The sequence below is a fragment of the Ailuropoda melanoleuca genome, chromosome 10, assembly GCF_002007445.2.
Source record: "Ailuropoda melanoleuca isolate Jingjing chromosome 10, ASM200744v2, whole genome shotgun sequence".
Lineage (NCBI taxonomy): Eukaryota > Metazoa > Chordata > Mammalia > Carnivora > Ursidae > Ailuropoda > Ailuropoda melanoleuca.
The window spans coordinates 82,180,770-82,201,642 of NC_048227.1; the positions used below are offsets into that span (position 1 = coordinate 82,180,770).

Genomic DNA, 20,873 nt, shown 5'->3' on the forward strand with positions numbered 1-20,873 from the left:
GTTGGTCAGTGACCTCTTATGCCAAACAACATGTGGATTTGGGAAAGAAGAAAGGGAGGGAACGTGGATGGGGGGTAGGTGGCATTTTACAGATTTTGGAAAAGATATACCATACCATGTCCATTTACTTTATGTGTTACTAGACTTCAAAGGAATTCCTTTGAGGACACTGATTTGAAAGAAGAAAGGTGATTTATATAAGGAATAGTCTAATAGAACATAAGGCTTGTAAGTTTTGTCATGAAAATATCAGAAATAGGATTGGAAATCAGCAACCTAAATACACACAACCCACTTTTCTGACGCATGAATCATGAGCGAGCTACTCCAAGCAGTTGCTCGGAGTGAGCAGTGCCGACATGTCAAGTTGGCTTGTGCTTTGGACCAACGGTGGTCTAATAGCAACTTTACAGGGTACAAGTTAAAAGTGACTCATTTCTGAGGGCAGAGAGAAGGCAGAAGAATTAATGCAGACTCCATCCTTGGCTCCAATCCCTCATTAGTTCCTCAATGCCATTATACAGAATTAATCAATCCCTGGACATAGAATCAAAAGACACCTTCCTACTTGCTATGCAGATGTAAACTTTCCTCTCTCTGCACCAGAGCCAGTCAGAGTGCAAGCCCTGCAGATCTGAGTCGTGGTGGAGCCATGCTGGGAGGGCACAGTCACTTGAAACAGAGCCCATGTTTGATTTAAGCTCAGAACGACAACTTTGGCAAGAGCGGGTGATGACTTTGCTTCATTTGAGCAGGAAAAGCCTAGACGCGAGGCATACATTTCTAAGTTTTAATTATGCAAACTCCAAGAACATAGTGGCTGTTTGAATACTATCCTCAAGTCCACTTGATTAATCTTCCCAAAATCATGCCATTCAGTTTTCAAGACTATTTCGCATTCAAGGTTTTATCTCTCACCTCCTCCTAGTTGAAATAAATGAACTGCTTCCATATACAAGAGGCTAGTAATCCTACATTTTAATTAAGAAAATAGTGATGTTGATAATAGGAACATCAGACGTCACTCTACAGAAAGTGTTTGCCATAAATTAACCATTCCATCCACCAGAACTCAGACTTCTGCCAAGGTGTTAGAGAGGGTTATGAAGAAATACAAATTACCACCCCCTCCTAGTCAAAATTTACAATCCAGTTTGGAATCAAAGAATCAAGCAGGAAAATTAACCAACAGTCCAAAACCTTATATTCTGATGTCAAATATTAGCTGAAAAGTTAGAATACCTCTGAATCAAAATAGATAATTATTTTAAATCTAGTTGATAAAAATGAATATCCAATATATCCTCCCACCCCCTTTTTAAGCTAATTACTATTTGCAGAGCTTTTTTCCTGGATAAGGATTATCTCTAAATCTGGGTCATAATCCCAGACCTTCAACTTGTCCCTGACTTTGATGGAGGAAAGGACTGATTCTTTTGTTTCCATTTGATTTGTGTAATTTTCCCCCTGCTCTCTGTCCTTTGCCCTATGTTCTTTACTGCCCACTTTAAGAAAACTTAATATATTAAAATTCATATTTATAAGTAAATAGCCAAATTAGAATAGATATTTAGATATCAGGTTTATAGAAGAAGCATGTAAACAAGAACCTAAAATCATCTTATTAGCAGAATAAGAAATGCAAGAAATCAGAAAAAAAGTACAAAGTATAAGAAAATCTAAGTTGTGGTAATAAAAGCAAATTTATTGAAAAAATTTAGAGTGCACAAGGAGTTTTGAGACTCATATTACTTCCTTTAATCCTCTTAACAACTCAGTGAGGTAAATAGGTACAGAATTATTACTCCACTTCACAAATGGGAAACTGAGGTTCAGGTTGTGTAAGAGACTTGTCCCAGAACAGAGCTAAAAAAAAAAAGATTAGATAAAAAGGCTTTGGCTATGAAAAAAAAAAAAAACCTAAAATGTCATTGGACAGATGAATGGATAAAGCAAATGAAATACAGGTAGATGATGGATAGATAGAAAAAATGAAAAAATATGTATAATGGAAATTATATGTATGTGATGGAAATTGCATATATATAAAATGGAAATTATTCAGCACTTAAAAAAAAAAAAAGCCTGATATTTGCAACATGGATCAATCAACCTGGAGGACAGTATGCCAAATGAAATAAGGAAGACACAGAAAGGAAACACTGCATGAATTCACTTATATGTAGAATCTAAAACAGATGCATAGAAGCATAGAGCAAGATGTTGGTTGCCAAGAGTTGAGGGAGGAGAAAAATGGGGTGATGTTGGTCAAGGGGTACAAAGTATCATTTGTGCAAAATAAATAGAGAAGATTTCATGTCCAGTGTGGTGACAGCAGTTGTATCGTATATTTGTAATTTGTTAAGAGAATAGATCTTAAATTAAATCTTAACACACGCACACACACACACACACACACTCACACACTGTGGTAACTGCATAGAGATAATGAATATGTTATTTATCTTGACTGTGATAATCATTTCATATTGTATATATACATATATCTGAACACCAGCTGTACATCTTAAATATATACAATTTTTTGTGTCAGTGAAATCTCAATAAAGCTCTTTTAAAAATTAAAAATAATAAGAACAAATGAGAAGGCTTTGCGCAATACCTGCCACTGAGTATGTGCTCAGTAAAGTCCGAGTTGTATTACTGTGAAACGGAGCTGGAATTGCAATCCTCTGCTTCCGATGACAAGTCTAGGGTTCTTTTTACTTTATATATATCCCTTGATACAAATCACTTCTTTAAAAAAAGAAGTCCTTTGAATTATTTTGGATGCCCTTTCAGGTTGGCCCTGGGCACTCCGCAACTCCACGTACCTGGACCCAAGGCTTCCTTCAGCCAGTACATGCAACTCTGCCTCCCTGGCAGGAGGATTTTCATTCTATTTCCTAGAACAGTGTGCTATGCCTGGCAGCTGCCATATAACAGATGCACAGTAATGATTTCTTGACTGCATGAATATATACAAATGAGACAAATGCTATGATGTTGACTGCCACCCTCTGTTTGATTTTACTCTTAAATAAATTCAGTTATTAGCTAGTAGCGTAACAAACAGCTTTATTTTTGAATGAATCAGCTTTAGTGCTAACAGCACTATTTACAGGAGAGTTTCCTCAGAGATTATAAAAAATTCTACACTAATTCAAGGGTAGTTGTTCTGGGTAGGAAGCCCTGAGACTAGTTTGGGATCAGGAATTCTTGAGCAATTAACCTAACCTTAATGAGTCATCCTCCTTTCTCCTTCCCTCTTGTAAGAAAAAAAGATAGCATTACCTGCCAAATCTGAAAGTCAAAGAGATATAAAATTTGGAGGACAGCACCTCTCAATTCTTTTAGCTACTTAGCACTACCCCACACAGGATATATGAAATGTGCCCAAACTCAACCACCCATAGGGTAAAATCCATCAAAACCATTCATCAAACATTAAATGAGTACTAATCCAGGCTGGGCATTGCACCAGGGCCAGGGGGGTACAAAGATGACTACGACTAAAATACTACAGGACCATGATGGAGACAACAGCTCAATAAACAGACCAGAATTCTGGTCTGTTGCTTTCTAGGTACGTGATTCTTGGCAAACTAACCTCTCAGACCTCAGTCTTCTCATTTGTAAGTGAGCACTGCTCCTGCTAACATCGTCAAACCTCAAACATGGGATATTAGCATTATTGTACCGGCCCTCAAGATGCTCACAATCTAATCAAAACACAAAAAATGGAAACAATGAAATATTGTATGGTGCTTGCTATGATAGAGTGGGGCAGAACTCTGTGAGAGCACTGAGGACTGGAGACCTAACCCCTCAGTGCTGAGGGTGTATCGTGGTTAGGAACTGAATGGCGTTCTAATGCGTTCTTGATGATCCTCACAACATCCTCATGAGTTAAGTCCTATTACAGTTGTCCCCCAACACTTGTCCATGGGGGATGCATTCCAAGAGCCCCAGTAGATGTCTGAAATCACAGATGGTACTGAACCTATACACACTAGGCTTTGGCCTGTACATACGTACCTATGATAAGTTTAATTTATAAATTAGACGCAGTAAGAGATTAACAGCAATAATAAAATAGAACAATTATAACAATGTACTGTAATAAAAGTTATATGAGTGTGGTCTCTCTCAAAATATCGTACTGTACTCACCCTTCTTCTTGTGATGATGTGAGATGATAAAATGCCTATGGGACGAAATGAAGTGGGGCAAATGGTGTAGGTACTGTGTGACATGGTATTAGGCTACTATAGACCTTCTGACTGCATCTGAAGGAAGATCGCCTGCTTCCTGACCATGGATAACTGAAACCATAGAAAGTAAAGAAATAAATAAAGGGGGACTATTGTATCCTATTTTGTGGGTACAAGAACTAAGGCACTGGGAGGTTAGGGTAGTTGTCTAAAGCTGCACAGCTAGAAAAGCAGAATTTGAACTCACATGGGGAATCTCCAGATCACACTCTATTAGTCAAGATGGCACAGAGCCTCTTTTCATGGATGTTTTTCACATTAAAGAATCACCAAGTAAACAAAACAGAAGAAGTCTATTTCAGGCCTAAGAACAGCAGCTCTGGGGTCCTGAGAGATTCCCTTTCCTCCTGCCATCCCTCCCTCTCCACCTCCAATGCCCATTTAGGCTCTGACCCAACCTAACATCCAAATCCCTCTCTAGAATGGGTCTGAAGTTGTGTCCAGGGTCTCAGGTTGACCTGAAGGCTGAGTTGTCCTAGGAATGCACCTAGAATCTATCGTTGATTCTAAGCCATCTTGAATTCTTGGTGAGGAGGAGGAATGGGGAAGAGAGGCAAGGGAGCAGAGACTGATCACCCTGACCTGAGTTTGGATTAAATTTTCTTCTGTTGTTCTAGATTCTCAAGACCTTAGTAGGGTCAAAATTGAGGTAGGTTGGGAGACAATAAAAAAGAGTGAAAAGAACCTCTAATAGGGTCTTTGTTATGGCCCTGGGCAGGTTTTCTGTAAAAATAACACAAATACTAATTACCCTGACTACAAAAAAGAGGTTCTAGAAGGGGCAGTATATGTGAAAGTGAATTTCAAGTGAATACAGGGAAATAATAATGCAAGGACTTACAGGATTGTCACCAGTGGCCTAAAGAGTAAGCAGAGTTGAGCTAACGTCCCATGATCCACCCAGGGACACATGGAGAATCTGGCTCCCTAATTGATAAAGCTCACAGATGCCACTTTAAAACCATAATTGGATATTTTGAGATTAAAAAATAAACCAGCAAAACCTCACAAAATCAAAGCAGTTGTATATATATACCCATCACTATTTCCTATCCATATCCTCCCTCCTGTTTCTTCCACCACCCTGGGAAGGCACGACCTCCCTATTTCAGACATAGGCCGCTGTAATAGACTCCTGAGTTCCCTGTTGTCAACATTTCCTAAAGGCAAATCTGTTCTAACACAATTTACTCTTTCCACAGCATAGCTCTGCTTTTGCCATTGTCCTCAAAATCTTCCAGTGTCTCCCCACGAATCTGGCATCCAAGACAAACCATGAGCTGACCCCACTCTTTAGATTCCTCTTATCTATCTCACTTTCTACATGCCAACAAAACTGGACAGCCTGTGTTTCTCTTACTCACTGTTATTTCCCACTTCTGAACATTTACTCAAATTTGTCCCCCGTGGACATTCATGTCTCATCCCCAACCCTCTAATTTCCAAATTCCCTTATCCTTCAAGAATCCACTCAATTACCACCCTCATGTAGCCTGCCCTGATATCTCAGTAATAAACACCTCTGCACCTATAACCCATAGCATCTCTTTTTTGCCTTCTAGTTAATGCTGCAGTTACTATAGTATATTTCATATGTCCTGGCTACATAATACATTTCCCTCCTACATGCATTTGCCCAGGGCAAGACAGGTACTTATCAAAGTGCATTTAATTGATTAATAATATGTAATACAATGTGTGGAATATCATCTGGTTCAGGATTCTATTAACATGTGAGAAACTATGAAAATATTCACAACTCCTTAATTGTATATCTTACTACTCTGGGATACTTTTTAGTGTGCAGCAGACTATTAGTAGCTAAAATTGCTCTGAAAGTGCAGCTGTATTAACATTGCTGCTGTAAAGAAAAACACAAACAGATCAAACAAATGCTTTGAAAGAAGAAAAACAAGCCAAATTATAATTACTTTCTGTCTGTGCAGAGGAGCCAAAAATCACCGAACAATAGGCAAAAAAAAAAAAAAAAAAACACCTCAGCTTTCTATCTCATAAATGCAAAAGCTACCCACCTGCTTCTCTGTTGGTGGGGAGTTCATTGAATAAGAGGCTGGGGACAAGGGGCTCAACATGGAGGAATCAACAACAAACCACCTGTTCCCTTAAATGTGGGTCTTTAATGGAGACAGTTCTCCTCTTGAAACTATGAGGGTCTCAGGCTAAGTCCTGTCTGGTTTACTTGCCTGGTCCCAACTCATTTCTCAACTGTCTCATGTAATTATCTCCACTTCATATCTGGAAACTTCACCAAGAATTTTATAATCCAGGTAAGACAATCAGCTCCATTCATCTCCTTTCCTTCTAAAAAAGAGTCAATTCCCATGGCCCATAAGGCATAGTTTTCATTGTCTTTAGCTGAATTATTACTTTCTTTCGTCTTTTCCTGATGCCCCTAATAGATTAGGTCCTAAGTACATACTCATATCGTACCCGTCATTCTCCTTCATGACACTTGCCATTGTATGTCTAATTTCTACCTTCCCCCTGAATACTACAAGCCTCTTCCAAGCAGAAACAGTACTGTCACTTACGCCTGGCACATGGTAGATGCTCAACAAATATTTGTTTTGAATAAGTGGGTAAACAAATGCAAGTAACAGAGAATCCAATGGCTTGTAAGTTTATGAGAATGGCATGTGTTTGTGTGTAAGGATATATATCCCTCATGCTTACAGACAACCCATAGCCCAAGTATCACAAAGCACAATTTCACACATGCCTAGAAGCAAGTGAAGGAGGCACCTACTTGGACTCATCTGGGAACAGGAGAATTTGACAGCAGCTACCTGGGAACGCTGCCCAAACCTGGGCTTGTAGGGTGTTCTCAGTTTACTTTGAGGACGTCATATCATCATGCGACTAACCATTTCTCTGACACCAGTATTTATAAATAAGCTTATCAAATTAAACATCTGCTTCACAAAACTACCTTTGAGGCTGTCGCAGGAATACAATGGTTTGAAAAACTGAAATTGTCATCCCTTTTCTCTCATATGAGAAGTCATGCTAATGGTTATAAGTGTCGGCTAATTTAAGAAGAGACCTTGGGCTTGATCTGATTATTTTGTGGGTCCATTGCATCTTCTGTAGCTAACAGTGGCAATCTTCAACAAGCATCCAGTTTACTCTCAGGGCTTCAGCAACGTTGCTTTTTTAACTCTAGTTTAGGGAACATTTCAGGATCCTGTTCCGAATCTTCCCACCCCTTCCACACATTCTGAGGCCTTATGGGTTGCCTTCCAGAAGGACCAAACTAAACCCAAACAGCAAACAGGGGATTCAGGGTACACAAATGTATGGCAAATAACATTATTAAGTTATACAATGCAGTGTAACTGATTTGGTTGAATGATGTTTATGTGATGTTTTTATCTAAATATTTTGTTCTGGATTTTTAAAAAATCTGATTAGGCATAGCTTTCAGAAAGATCAGTTTTCTAGAGTAGCAACTGTCATCAAACAGTTAATATTTCAGATTCAAGTACTAAGTTATGTTCTTTTTTTATCAGTTCTTAGTAATATTATGAAAATAGTATTTCCCCTGTGATTTTCAGAGTTCTAACTAGTGGTTTACAATCAGGTCATCGATTTCACACATCACTGCCACAGGGCTTCCTCAAAGCTTCTCACATTCCAACGTCCCCATAAAAGTTTCTCTTTCCCTTTTTTTTTTTTTTAAGTCTCATCCAAGCATGTCCACATGGAGCTCTTACCTTATTTTTAGTCAGTCTTACTTAGTCACAATACAGAAGGAAGTGCCTGCAAGGCAACATAGCCATCCCCCCATCCCCATTGCACAGAGGCTGAGTAGCATGCCGGGGAATTTTGACTTGGCTCCTCCAGGGTGTCTTGATGAGCTCTAAGAGCAAAGGTACACCCTGGATTCCTTGTTTGCTATTCAGGTTTGATTGGTCCTTCTGGAAGGCACCTGTGTGATCAGAGTGCGTGGGATTATTCTGAACTTAATCCATAACAGAAAGGAAACCTTGTGGATACTCATTTGCAAAGCCACCATTTTCTTATTGGAGCGTCCATAAATTGTGAGAAATGCAAAGCCCTCAGAGAGTGTGACTGTTTGGACAAATCCGTGGAATAATCATGGCCTGGGCTGCAGACAGAACAGCTGTTCAGCTCTCTCACTGTGCAGATGCAAACCAATTATAGGAACAGACATCTAACGTAAAGGTTTAAAAAAAAAAAAAATGTCAGGTATGCAGTATATCCGTCACATAAAGTACCAAGATAAATATTCTTTTAAAAGGAAAAAAAAAAAGAAGTGACATGGCATCACTTAGCAACCGAAGCAGAAGAGATGGGGAGATAGAGCACGAATCTCAAGACAGAAAAATATGAATTCCTGTTGCATCTTTGTCGATAATTCCCTGAGTCCTCCTCTGGACAACCACTTCTGATCTCTGTAGGAATTCCTTTACATGATGGAAATAATGTATCTTTCTCCCTTATGCACAGAAACATTCTAGATAATACAGATGAGGTATGCATATAAAATTTTTCATCTTAAAACATCTCCAGTAGTAACAGTTCACCTTTCTTCCTCCAGACTAAATGATCCCACTACTAAATGAGACCACATGAAGGTCATTCCCATTTCTAAATGCTAGCCATATACTACTCTGTTGTTTTCCACCACACCCCACCCCCCAACTAGGCTACACACTCTATGAAGAGGGGCACACCCGACACTGAGCATTAATATTTGTGACTGAAGTGAATGAATTGAAAAGTGAACAGTACTTAAATTATAAAACCTAAAACTCTATAGGACATTCTAATTAAGACTTGAAGAGCAATATGTAAGGATTTCTATGCACCAAGCATAACTAGAATTAAGGTGTTTTTACTTCTTTGGTTGTTTGTTTTCTTTGTTTTCCATTTCAACTATTGTCGATGTGACTTTGAGCAGGATTTCATGTTGATGTCGATGTGGCTTCACATCTAAGCAAGGAAGGTGTTTTTCAAGTTTCTGGAAGTGAGCTGCCCGGTATTTCCCACACATCGGGCCCTGTTTTTTCAACACCTTGTGGATCACTAATTGGAGTTTGCATAATCTACCACCAAATTGCAAGCATTCCTTTGAAATGAGTGCAGCACACACTTCCCTTTCAGAGTCAATGAAAAGAGAAGGTCAGGGAGAGGAAAAGCAGCGAACAATGATCTCTTAATTAATTTAGAACTGAGTTTCTGGTTCTTGACTCCCTTCAGGAGAAGAAAAAATGAAAATGCAATCTGAAAAGAAAGTTTGTGGTTTATGTTTTAATCCTAAAAACAGTTCAATGGCTAGCTGCCCACATCGCATTACTCCACATAGCAAAGGAAAAACAATTTTGAAATGACTTGAAAATGTACTATGAAACTTTAAAGGCAGGGAAGCTGGAAGCTGGAAGCGGTAAGCAGACAGGAACAAATCATGAGAGAGAAAATGCTCTGTGCATGCAGGGAAATAGCCTTTAAACCATTTGAAAGACTGTGTGTGACGGCACATGCATGTGTAAAGTATGGACATGTGAGGTCATGTTAGATTGCACCCATGGGAGAATTAGAAAATAATCAGCAGTGAATGTGTCCTCAGACAGAAAGTCATGATTTTTTCCTCAACTTCAGTTCTTGAAATAGTACAGTTTAAAACTGTCTCAGAAATGCAAGACTGTTATTCAAAAAGCTGTATAAATGTGCAGAATTTTAAAGGCATTCAAGAAAGCAACTATTAATATACTATCTTAAATGGTTTAAATTAATATCTAGCCAATTAAAATAAACTGGGTCTTTTCAATGAATCATTTCCAGCATTTTTGAAAATTCATTTTTTAAATATGCAGTTATAAAATGTGAAAAATGATCTTAAATTTGTGTTTGTGTCTTTGTTTTTATTACTGTGTTACAAGATCATGAAATCTTCATCAGGAAATAACTCAGAGATGAATTGCCTTGGTAAAAATATCGCAAAAATAAGTTAAAAAATAAATTCAGGATGGTAAATATAATGTTAAAAGATTCCGTTAAAAAGGTAGCATATCCTTTTCTCTATCATCTGGCTACCAGTCAATTGACAGATCATCTATCTCCACTCCGAATCGACATTAAAAAAGGGTTATTCAAACAGCAAATTTAAGCTAGAATGAACACAAAAGACTTCAAAATGTAAGGAATATTAAAGTGATAAATAGCAAAAATGAGAAATCCCCCCAGTGCTCAGCTCTTTCTGAGCATACACATTACATTACAGGCAATGAAGCTATCAGTTGAATACACTGCCCTGTATTTTAAAGGACCAAAGCCTAAAAAAGCAAAAGCAAGGTTTAAAAACAACCTTAAGAAACAGCTACTTAACTCAAAAACAGTGGATAACATATCATTTTGATGTGACACACAGAAGAGTTCAGTTAGAAATGGATTGAGTCTTTAAATTTTAATTAACAGGAGAAAAAGTCCATCACATTTGAATTCATTTGAATTAGAATCAGTAAATTAAGGCAAATTATTTATTTCACAATGACATTCAGGTAAGATATTTATTAAGCTCTATGAACACCCACTCAATATATTTTTCACATTTTAGATGATTTTATTAATATGAGATTCTCAAATCATTAATATTGGCATAATCAAATGTCATGAATAATATTCAAAGAAAAAAATTTCAGTGTACTCTTACTTATTCTTTTTTAAAAGTTCAGTAACTGATCCAGATGGGATAGCATTATAGACATTTCATTTACCCCTAAATCATTTAATTTTAAAAAATACTGTAATTTTTATATACCTTAAATTACTAACATACACCCTCTCTCCCGCTCCCCCCTCTCTGATTATTTAGAATGTCATTTTTTTGCCTTTTTCTAAAAATTTGCAAAACATTGACTTTTTATTATCATCAAACTAAAATACTATGATGGATCGATTTTCCTACATGATCATATTACTCGAACACTTACAATTTGAATCCAAAAATCTAAAGTCAGTAGAAAACAAGTTCTTTGGGCTTACGTAGGAATCAAACCCAAACTCTTGCCCAAACGAACAATTGAAATTCCTGTTGAGGTTTGAAAAAGTCTCCACAACCCCCTCAAGTGTCCTACTTTTCATGCAGCTCAGCACTTCCCAACCGAGCCAGAATGAGGAGCCTTGAGATCCCTGTGGTCGGCTGTTTCCCAAGTATTCCAAACCCACGCCTGGACCAAGAAGCTCCAGGAATCTCATCAGAAGTTTTGACCCCAGGAGGTTTCTAACTATATTTCCAAACCAGAGAGGTTTGGAAAAGATCTCATTGAACCTTCGACCCACTCATGACTTGCCCATCAGTATTTCGGTTTTAGGATCTCACCTAGGAGTACTGACTACTTTCACTATAGCTGCATAGTTAATGTGCCATTTGCACTGGAAAAAACTTGGCTGGAGACAGTCAACATGGTTCCATTTAACAACCTAATAAATATATTGAAAATAACCAATGAAAACAAAATTACAGAGACCGTCTTGTAGCTAAGCTGCCATAGTCTCTGCAGCCAACCTCAGCCTTCACCTCAGCACTGCTCCAAGTTTAAAATCACTAAAGCATCAGAAAGGTTAAAAGAGAGAAAAAATAAACGGGGGGCCGAGGGGAAGCCATCCATAATCTACAAAAGTTGAATTTCAAAATATTGGGGATTTTATTTTCAAAGTGCTAAAGAGGAGAACAGAGAGAGAGTTCATTCTACAGTAAGTACAGAAGCACCAGGATATGATACTTCTCCGGGCCTCGGTTTTCTCAGCAGAACAATGGTGTTCAGAATACATCATTCTAATGTTATTCTAATGAATTAAATGAGATGAACCTATGACAGCGCCTTTTAAGATGTGCACATGATAAAAACTCAGTTGATGTTAGCTTACTTCCTGGGTTTCCACTGACATTTTTCATGAATGCAGTCATTCAAAAAATATTTATTGAACATCAATTACGTGGCAAGCATTAAAATTGGTCCTAAACATAAATTAGTGAATACTAGAAATATAGTTCCTGCCCTCACGAAGGCTACAATCTAATGGGGGAAAACAGCAAATAAATAGAGAGGGAGGTGAGTGGGGGGAAGAGAGGCAGATAAAAATTGTCATTAATGTTATGAAAGAACTGAACAAATTTCAGTAATAAGAAATATTGGGGAGAGGCAGCTGGTAAGACAGATGTTTGAATTTTGTTTATTTTTTTTTTATTGATCTTAAGAAAGAACACATGCTTTCTAATAATCATATTTTGCCTTCATCATTCTAGCATAAATTTCACAGTGTCACATTACCCTTTTAAAAGACTCTCCACCTTGTAGGACAGAGTATTTCAGACAGAGACTGTACCACTGAAGACTTTTCTGGACATGGTCAGGCTAACTTTCATTTTGTCATTATTTTTCCTTTTCTCAGAAAGGTCATAGGAGAGGTTCTGACAGAGTGATGCTGTTGATATTTAGAATCCCGACTTTCTGGCTCCTTGTCAGTTGAGCTGTAGACCAGCACGTGCGATGGAAACTGGCCTGGTTGCTATAGTGGATAATGTCTTAACAACAGACATGGGTCAGGTGTCCGTTTGGGGATCTTTCAGGCTTGTCAGCAACTCTTGAGAAAGTTGTGTGGTTTTTATTGGCTCACCTATACATTCTGGTAGGAAGGGCGAACAGTCACTCTGTGCACCCTTCTCTTTTTGGAGAAGCCCCAGGAAGAAATGTTGCTTATGGCTAGTCTGCTCTCAGAACATGGTTGGTTCTTGGGTTGTTTTGGCCTCCTCTTCTGGTTAAAGTGTGTTGATGGAATATCTGAGTTAGCAATGTCAACAGAGGTGGCTGCACTTGAATTCTCCTTCTATTTCACAACCCAGGTCACTGTTGCCTTGTTTCCGTAAGGCAGTATCACTCAACTAAGGCCCCAGCCAAGGACCTCCTGAATGACATTAAGGGGAGTGTACATAACACAACACGTATTGCTGAGCTGTCTGTGTGTCAGCTACTGTGATAGGTCTTGGGGCAACGGACATTAAATACACCCCACCCTTTTTATGTACAGAATGTGACAGGGTTAAATAAAGGTGAAATTATCTTTCTAATAATCTTTAATAGGTTGCTAGGGCTGCCATAATAAAGTATCATAGGCAAGCTGGCTTAAACCACAGATATTTATTTTCTTACAGTTCTGGAGAGTAAAAGTCCAAAATCAAAGTATAAGTAGCTTTGCCCTCTTCTGAAGCCTCTCTTCTTGGCTTATAAATGGGCCATCTTCTCCCTGTGTCTTCACATGGTTATCCCTCTACAGCTGTCTGTGTCCAAATTTCCTCTCCTTAAAAAGACACCAGTCACACTGGGTTAGAGCCCACCCTAATGTCCTCACTGTAACTTAATTACCTTTTCAAAGACCCTCTCTCTGCAAATGCAGTCAGTCATATTCTGAGATACTAGGGGCTAGGATTTTAACATATGGATTTGGGCAGAGAGTCACAATTCAGTTCATAACAGCATCTTTATAACCACATATAGTATAAATCTAGAAATATATCATCAAAGGTATCAGAGTATAAGTAGCCACAGATGATGATGATTTGTATCTTTCCATCTGAGAATCTCAACATACCTTATAAAAACCTGTTAGGAAAGTAAAATGCAAATCAAAAAATTACATTTCACCAAAAGTCTTCTATCTGAATCAAATGAAACATTTTAGTTCCCACATGCTACCCAATAGACCAAATTTCCTTGGTAGAAAATTCATTCCCACCCCATTCCTAATGCAAAAAAAGAATTTGGGAAACAAGATAGTAGGAAAAGCTAAAATCCACTCAGAAATCAAAGTTTGCAATCACTAAGTGTTCAGAAAGGTTGAACAGGAGGAAAAGTAAACTAGAAAAAAAAAAGCCATACATAATATACAGAAGTTGAATTTCAAAATATTGAGAATTTTATTTTCAAAGTGCTAAAGAGGGGAACAGAGAAATCACTCTCTCCACAATAATGACACAAGATCATTCGGTTGTTAACTCTAATGAGGAAAAAGTTTTAAAATAACCTCACTAAATCAAAGATTTTGGCTGACACTTGTTAATGAATAAAATGTTTTCAAGCCACAGTCACCTTCTCTCTTCGTCTCTGACTGTTTCCCCTTTCTGAGTGCTTTTCCTTAGGCGTAGCAAAAGCATATTTTAGACTCTTTTAAACTGGAAATGTTCAAAGCATTAAAGGAGAAGAGGAATCAGAAAATTATCTTTATGTTCTCTGGCAGCTGTAATATCATGTAAATTATAACGGATGTACCAGGATTACCGAGTCCCCCACCCCCTCCAGATTCTCACAAAAAGGAAAGCATGTTGAACTGTCCTGCTTAGAGCCGTTGATGACTTCCTCTCTTGGTACATAGTAAACGAGATGTTGCAGAGCTGGCACAATAGCTGGGACACACTCATGATCATCATGCTTCTCGCTGTCCTGCCCATTAAAACAAGGATGAGCGCTATGCTCTCTCTACCCCAGCCACATGGGGTTGTGTGTGTGTTCTAATGTGCAACGGCACCACTTCATCATTTAAAGACCTAATTCTGGGTGAAGTGTGGTTACATATTGCAATTCATGGTGCTTATTGCTTGATAGTGCTTATTGCTTTTTCTCCCTAATTGCCCCCTTCCCTTTCATCCTCTCCCTCTTCTCGGAGCACCTCCTATTAGAGTGATCCCTGCGAATGGTGCTCACTGTTGAGAATTACAGGGGTTGCATAACAAACCCTCACAGACAATGCCTCAAAAAGAAGCACACTTGTCAGAGGTAGGAAAGCAAACTCTTGCCTTAACTACATGACTCATTTATCTAGGCTTTTGATTATGTATCTTTTTTTTTCTGTGTCTCAATTTCTGCATCTATGCAGTGATAACATGTTTCATCTTTATTTTTTTCAAGGCAGATAAATGTGGTAGGTTGAGCATGCCTGTTTATCCCAAAAACCTTTGATAGGGCAACAATTAAACAATGAATAAACCCACAAGGACAGAGTAGAAAAAGGAAACATCAGTACACAAGAGATACACTTGGAAGATGGACAGTGGATGAGTGGGTAGTGATTGAGCTGTGTTTACCTCTTTGTACCAGTAGGAGCCAGCGGAAGGGGGAAACGTGGACAAAATAAGCTGACTTGTTCTTCAAACCTTTAAAAGACTCAAGAATTGAGAGCACCAGGGAATTGTAAAAACAGGCAGCAAGGCAGAAAGGAGAGAACTAAAAATAAGAGAATTCATTTAAAATCCATATAAGTTGCAGTTAGACCCTCAGGTCTCTTCCTTTACCCCACACACCCAAACTAATACTCCCCTTCCACCCTGGCAGAAGACTAGGGCCTATTCTCTGAGGATACTAGGCCAGAAAGGCTCTGAACAACAGAACATGGCAACACGTGGGGAAGGAGGAAGGCACCGTCATAAGATCATGGGAATGAAGTCAAAGCATATCTACTAAATGGCAGCACCAGATTCTTTCACTGTGGAGAGTGGCCCAGCCTGGAAAAAGACCTAGAGTCATTCACATTTGGTAGGGGAGGGGTCCCCTGGGAAAAAAGTCAAGTCTCTCTTGATTCCTGACCGTGAATGAAGATAGAATAAACTCTAGGCAGATGTGCAAGACGTCAACTTTTCTTATGTACCCTTTGTCAGAGATCTTCAAGGGGATGTGTTCCACCAAAGTGAGGCTATAGACAGAAGGGAGTGGGGGCAAAAGTAGAGAATCCAACACAGGAGGAAGGAGAACGATCAGGGGGACAGTGATGAATAGCTACACTAAGAAGGCCTATAAGCAGAACCAACAAGACAAGAAAAGTCTCATCCCCATTGTGTTGCACAATATTAATGTGTTTTACCATGATTTCAAATACACAGGAGACTAAGTAAGCTTAAAAAAGGGGAGGAGTGCAATTAAAAAAAAAAACATAAACTTAGTACTTAATATGGCTTAGCTGTGAAATATTAAAGCTATAATAATGAATATGATTTAGCCCAAATTGGAATGATTAGAGAACAGAAAGTATGAGGGGGGCAGTGGGAGGGGATGAAAGGAGAATATGTAAGAGCACTAATTCTTTATTGTCTCTGGATGTCTAAAACTGAAAAATCAAGTTATAGTGCTATAAATATATTAGTTAGAAATACAAAGGTAAATACCATAATTAAAACTCTGAAACTGTTGACAGTAACTGCCAGTGAGTTGTGTGACTAGGGACTGAGTGGTGGTGAGAAAGAGGACTGTTCTTTGGTTCTTGTAGGCTTCATGTGTTGACTTTTTAAACTATGTATGGTATGGGGCTCCTGGGTGGCACAGTAATTAAGCATCTGCCTTCGGCTCAGGGCATGATCCCAGCATTCTGGGATGGAGCCCCACATCAGGCTTCTCTGCTAGGAACCTGCTTCTTCCTCTCCCGCTCCCCTGCTTGTGTTCCTTCCCTCGCTGGCTGTCTCTCTCTGTCAAATAAATAAATAAAATCTTTTAAAAAAATAAAATAAACTATGTATGGTGTTACTCATATTTAAGTTTAAATTAAATTTAAAATATTAACTTAGCCCATATGAAGTACATATTTCAACCTGTATTTATAAATTAATAAACATTTTAATGAATATTAACCTTAAAGGCTTTTAAGAGGTCTTCTGAAAAGCAGAATTATATAGATGTAAATTTTTTCCAGTTATTGTTCCATTATGTAATATTCCCACAACTATGCTTACGAAAGAGGTTCCATTCATCCTAGACTTTTGTCTTTCAAATGTAGGGTATATTTTCTTCATTGTTTATTCAAAAGCTGAGCTACTTCATAATGAGCACAAATGTGTGTTCCAGTGTGGCACACATAGATGCATACAGGTTTCCATGATTATTTTAAATCCCATGGAGTCATCCATTGCTAATTCAAATCTGGCCAGAATTCCTGATTCTAATCTCATCTCAGGGTGAATTGAGGTTAGCTGCAGGATGAAATGCTCAGTTCAGTTGAATGTGAGCCCAGGCCAAGCTACATGGGAGCTGAGTGTTTCCGGGTGCCGGTGATAAATGGAGAAAAGAGGGATCACATGAGGTTGATGTTTTAGTACATGCACATGGTCCTCTTCTGGAGGAATATGGAGCAGGGTTGTAGCTCAAGGTACAAAGAGGGTATGGCTTTGCACTGTAAAAGGCAGCCCTCAAAGGACTGATTAATCTGGGGGGACAAATGCCAGTGAGGGCTGACTATTAGCTATGCTCATCTTTGGATAGGTGTCTAATCAATAACTGTATCCTTGGAGTGCCTTTCCAACATTTAGCTAAGGCTACTCATCCTTCACAACACATTTAATGTAAGGAAAATGGATGAGTGCCACCCGAAAACTTTGATGATCAGACATTGCCGTCTTCCCCACCTCCCGTTGCAAGATCCATTCTAGGGCATGCCTAATTGATTCCCTAAAAACCCTCATTGTTAAAGTAGATTTGGATATCTGAGCACCCTAGATTCACACGAGTGAAGTACCACAAGGGTATCTCAGGATGCCATTGGTGATGAAAAGCTTTAAATATCCTAAAAATTAAAAAATAAAAATTAAAAAAGTAGCTGGTATCTAAAGGAGAGAAAAGGAAAAAGCATCTCTTTGGAGTCTCTGATTAGCAAGAGTTATACACAACTTTCTGTGCAAAATTCTACCCCAGCTCCCAAATATTCTTCTTTCGGGCAGTGTAGATTATATCATAGGGGTAAGTAAATTTATGTTTAAAAAGTACATGTACATTTTAGAGTAAATAATGTTGAAAATGTACATTATACACTCTTATAAAATAACCTTATAATTTAAAAAACTATACATGCTTATTGCAAATATTAAAAAGAAACAAAACAGAAAAATACAAAGTAAAAAGTGGCCCAAATCCTATCACCCTAGAAAAATCTATTTTGTTAATACCTTTCAGGCATCTCTATATGGACTTTTATGTAATTTTATATAAATGGGGGGTCATGCCCTTCATACTGTTGTCTAAACTGGAGAAACTATATATTCTTAATGAATAGATAAACTTCCATGGCAGTGCCCTGGCTTTGTTCTTCTCTTTAAAGACCATCACTTTTCATGGTCAGTATATCTGTTTGCACATTAGGACCACATCTTGAAACTACACTGTCCAATATAGTACAGTCATTAGCCATGTGTGACTATTTAAATTTAAGTTCATGAAATTTAATAAAATTAAAAATTCAGTTCCTCAGGTGCACTAAGGGCTCAATAGCCACATATAGTGGATGGCTACACTATTGGACAACACAGAATAGTTTCATTGTTGCAGAAAATTCTACTGAATAGTGCTATTAGAACCAGATTTTCTTTAGACATAGACCCCTTAAAGGTTGGGGTCTGACTTATACACTTGAACTTTCCAAGCACTTTGACTTGTGACTCTTGCCAACATAATATAGGGTTAAATCCTAACTTTACCAGTCACAAGTCACAACTCAAAGAACAAACATTTGGATGAAGAAGGCAAATAGTAAGACTTTCCTATCATTGCCAATGATTTCTCAAAGATCATGGCTTCCAGCTGTTCTGGTGACCAGAACAACACTCTTCATAAGAATCTGGTCCATTGAGACATCATGGATCTTGCTCAGTTAGAATGAGTGTGAAAATTTGAGGGTAGGTGCTCCTGGGTGGATTGGGATCCATCCTACTTTAGCATGGGAAATTCACTCCAAATATCAAAATATAAATAAAACAAGGACAATTAATGAGCCAGAAGGGTCTGGGAACTGGATCCAAACCAACCACCCACCTGCGGTTCTTCTAGATCTTTTGCTACAATGATGAGAAAAAAAAACTGGGGGGAAAAAAAACTTGTGTTCAGTATCATGTTGTCAAGCTGAGAAAATAACTCCTCCCCTTTTTGGGTCCCTATAGCTCTAGAGAACATAACACAAAATTAAATTCCAGGTTTATTCCTATAATTCAAGACAATAGACTTCAAATTTTTATAATTTATTTTCAATATAATAAACACCTAAATTTACATGTCTCCAATCTGATACAAACTCCTCCTCCCATACACAACTCTCTGGCTGTAAGTTTGGCAGTAAGAACAAACATTCTCACAGAAGGTTTCTTATCCTACCTCTTTCCACTTCAATTTTAACTTCCTCGAAATGACCTCTGGGGTTTCATTTCAATACATTTTCCCCCAGTCCTAGTAGGAGTGTGGAAATAGGAGGAGAAATAACAGCATGAAAAGAGATTTACGATTTCTGTAGGTTCCCAGTATGGCTCAGTTTGAGGTCTGTGGGAAGACTCAGAGACAGTCTTCATTTGGTGTGAACTGTCTTATCTGTACTCACGACCCATTTTTGTTCAGTAGACACGAAGATCTTTCTCAGCTCTATCCTCAGAAGCAGCGTTTGGAAGGACTACTTTCTATACTTATTAATTCATTCTTCCCTTTGCTTAATCAACATTTATTGAGCAGCTGCTGTGTACCCAGGAAAAGAGCCAAGTGTCATGTTTACATACATTTATAAGAAATGGCTCCTGTCCTTGAGAAGCTCTAAGGAGAAAGAGAAGCCAGATGTGATGAACATTAGGATGGGGTGCTGCAGAGGGGAGGGGCACCTGCTGCAAAATGGGGGAGGGGAAATGTGGTCTGAGAAAGTTTTCTCCAGAAGGAGAAATTTGAACTGAGTCTTAAAGCATAGCTATGAATTAACTACATGGCAAAGGTGGGTAGGACTATCCCAGCACAGTGAAAGGGGAAAATGGCACCATGTTTGCAGAAGGCAAGTAAGTTGGTGAGGTAGGTACAGTAAACCAGGCACGCAATAAGGCTGGAGAATTAGGCAAAGTCAGATAATGAGAGGCCCTCTGTTTCATTTTGAGGGTGACTATAAAACCATTGAAGGGTCTTAAATGTGACAATGACCAGAGAGTCATAATTTCAAGGAAATTAATGTAGACTGTTTGTAAGGAATGGACTATAGAGGGTCACACATGGGAAGAGAGAGAGAAAGGCGCCAAATAGATGTGAACTCAGACAAGAATGGATGCTTAAACTAAAGGCATACTGGAGAAAGTACCCAATGAAATAAATTCAATAAAGAGTAGGTGGTAATATTTTCTTATAACCAGTTGGACAAATGGAAGAGAACTAGAATAGTCCTAGGGACAACTGAGTGATTAAAAAATGAACTAGTCATGTAAGACTTGTTTCAAGGGAGAGGTAGTTATATTATCAGAACATCTACTAATATTCTGAAGGCAGGAGAAAGAAGAAGAGCACTTTTGGACTTTTCTCTGCACATCACAACTGATTCTCTTTATCCTAGAAAGCTTTGCCTCTCAGATCGGTGTCCTATTTTCTAGACTTCAATAACTCTCTCAAAAACAAACAAGCAAAGAAACCCAGACATCATTTGCTTTGTGGAATATTTTGAATTCTGGCATCAACCTACATAAGACCATTTCAGTTATTTAATCAACAATGTTTACTGAGATTTATTCTGTGCTAGTATAAAAAGAGATAGACGATTTATTCAAGTTGCTCTTTACCCCATTTTTATTTG

The 20,873-nt window shown here is 38.3% G+C and overlaps 1 protein-coding gene across 4 annotated transcripts in view; it reads left to right on the plus strand.

Annotated features, from left to right (window-relative positions):
- PDE7B (phosphodiesterase 7B) overlaps positions 1-20,873 on the plus strand; it is a 316,973-nt gene that overhangs the window by 191,941 nt on the left and 104,159 nt on the right. The window lies entirely within an intron of this gene.